General features: G+C 66.8%; 2 non-coding genes across 2 annotated transcripts in view; both read left to right on the top strand.

The window, feature by feature from the left end:
• Positions 1 to 737: 737 nt before the first annotated feature.
• Positions 738 to 892, top strand: LOC140474812 (5.8S ribosomal RNA). Its single transcript, XR_011959440.1, has one exon. It is a non-coding gene; the product is annotated as a 5.8S ribosomal RNA (ribosomal RNA).
• A 1,516-nt stretch (positions 893 to 2,408) lies between these two features.
• The window catches only part of LOC140474816 (28S ribosomal RNA), a 3,837-nt gene continuing 3,745 nt past the window's right edge, over positions 2,409 to 2,500 (top strand). Inside the window, exon 1 of the ribosomal RNA XR_011959443.1 lies at positions 2,409 to 2,500. This exon is cut by the window's right edge and continues 3,745 nt beyond it. This is a non-coding gene — a ribosomal RNA (28S ribosomal RNA).

Genomic DNA, 2,500 nt, shown 5'->3' with positions numbered 1-2,500 from the left:
CTCCCTTCAAACCCGACGGGGTACCTATTCCCCTCACCCGTCTGTGCGTATACAGCCTCTTTGCACTTGCCGGATGGGGGGTGGTGGTTTAAAGACTCTCGAGTTGCCGCCCGTCGGTCTCCGAGCTCCGTGCAGTAGTGATCCCCAGCGAACTGCCAGCAGGGCGAACGAGCGATCCCGCTCTCGGTCGGGGCGCCTGGCGTCGATCGGTGGTCGGTGGCTTGCGGGCAAGCTGCGCTGTGAGTGTGGGAACGAGTATGACGAGCCGTTGCCGCGACTCCCAGTCCACCTCGGCGGTGGCTGGGCCGGGCGGGCGTCTGCTCGGGCGAGTGCCGCCCCCGCCTCCTCGCAGGAAGTCCGCTCGCCGACACGCCGCCACGTGCACGCGTCAGTGACGCTGCCGAACCGATGGCCGGTGCCCGTTCCCGCCTCTGCTTTTCCTAGGGCAAAGCTGCTGCACGCCTCGTGATACTAGGCGGGCGACATGGTGGCGGTGATCCTGCCTCCGTCGCTGCGGTGCGTTGGGGCACGCATCGCCTCTTGGGCGCCCTGTCCTCCTCCCCCCAATAGACGTATGTTTCTGCGGGCCGCACCAGGGATGGTGCTCCCCATCGCTTCACGCCACCTGCTCCGCCCGCACGCCGGCGTGCAGGTGGCTGTAGCTCAAGGTGGGGAGCGTATGTGCGGTCCGGGTCGCTTTCCTCTGGCGAGGGAGAGACCCTAAAACAAACTCAGACAACTCTTGACGGTGGATCACTCGGCTCGTGCGTCGATGACGAACGCAGCTAGCTGCGAGAATTAATGTGAATTGCAGGACACATTGATCATCGACACTTTGAACGCACTTTGCGGCCCCGGGTTCTTCCCCGGGGCCACGCCTGTCTGAGGGTCGTTTGGCAATCAATCGCACTCGCCTTGGCTGGCGAGGAGCGCGGCTGGGGTGTCGCAGAGGACCCGTCCTCTTTGTCCCCCTAAGTTCAGACTCCGGAGCCCTCCGGCGTCGGAGGCGCTTGGCCTTTCCCCCCCACCCTGCACATTCCGTTCGTCAGGCTCGACGCCATCCCCCCGCCGGGGAGCGCGGCCTGGCGTCCGTCTGTGTCGTGGCAGTGGGGCCAGCACGGCTGTCACCGGTCCCAGAATGGCTGTCGGTGGTTCACACTGTGTGTGTGTGCCAACCCTCCTGGTCTCTGGGACACGGAGCTGCCACGAAGTGTTGAGCCTCCAGTGGGGGGGTCTGCCTAAGCTCTGCACGTCCGCATTGGGTCCGTCTCTCGGTTGGCTGGCAGTGGAAAGAGTGAAGGGAGCCGCGGAGGTCCGGTGCTGGTGCGCCGCCGGCCTGACCGTGGAGCTCGCCGGTTTGACACGCTGACCCGACTCGATGGTTGATCGATTGAGAGTGCTGGGAGCTGCAGGCCGCCCGCTGCTGCAGGCCGCCGCGTCTCGTGGTTCGTCCTCGGCCTTAAGTGGCCGGCGGGGCGTCTGATCCTGTCTCCCCTGCTGGGCGCCGAGTGCCTGGCCGAGGGAGGAGGTTTTCGTCGAACGCTGTGACTTGGACGGTCGCACGCGCGTGGATCGCTGGCTCTTGGCTCTCCCGTTCAGTCCGCACGTTTTCCGCTCCGTCCTGCCACCGGTCTCGGGAGGTACGGAGGGGTTGGCGGGCGTGGTGTGTGCTCCGGTCACCGTGCAGGCACACCTACCACGCCGTCGGCCGACCCCCCGCACGGTCCTCCTGGCCATCGGGAGGACGGCGGAACGTCGGGCTGTCGGGGGCCAAGTCGCCAGAAGGCCACCGCTGTGTCTTCCGTACCCTGTCACCGTCGGCGTGCCTTCCTCAACTCGTCCCGGCTCGGGGCCGCTGGGTTCAGGAGCGGCGTCGCCCGCCGGCCCCACTGAAGGCCGTGCCGTTCCGCGGCTGGCGATCGATGTGCGTGGCGTGCCTGCGCGACCGTTCGCCACTTGAGCCTCCGGCACTCCTCTCTCCCTCTCTCTGACCGTCGGGCAGTCTCTGTCTGCTGGTGCCTCGCACGTCCCGGGCGGCGGGTCGTCACCCCCGCGACCGGGCCTCCGGCAAGGCAGGAATCAGGCTGACCCTTCCGCTCGAGTAAGCAGCCGGCACTTCCGAGTTTCGCCTCCCGCCGTGGACGGGGGAGGGTCTCCGGTCCCGGTGGAATTGCGCCGAGCACGTCCCCGCGCGTGGACGCGGCGGCGCTGGGAGGCGGCAGGGGCGGCCACTCGTCGACACCATCGCTGGCCAAGGGTGGTGAGCGACGTGCGGGTGGCTGGCTCTCTGACCGTCGCGGCGTCGGCCAAACTCCCGTCCGCGGTGAGACGTTTGCCGGCCCACTAAGAGGTGGTGCGGGGGATTCGCACGCTGGCGGTGCGGCCTGGCCATCCTCTGACTCTGGGTACGACCTCAGATCAGACGCGACAACCCGCTGAATTTAAGCATATTACTAAGCGGTGGAAAAGAAACTAACAAGGATTCCCTTAGTAACTGCGA

Source organism: Chiloscyllium punctatum, unplaced genomic scaffold (genome assembly GCF_047496795.1).
Source record: "Chiloscyllium punctatum isolate Juve2018m unplaced genomic scaffold, sChiPun1.3 scaffold_1191, whole genome shotgun sequence".
Lineage (NCBI taxonomy): Eukaryota > Metazoa > Chordata > Chondrichthyes > Orectolobiformes > Hemiscylliidae > Chiloscyllium > Chiloscyllium punctatum.
This window is presented reverse-complemented; position numbering and strand designations above follow the sequence as displayed.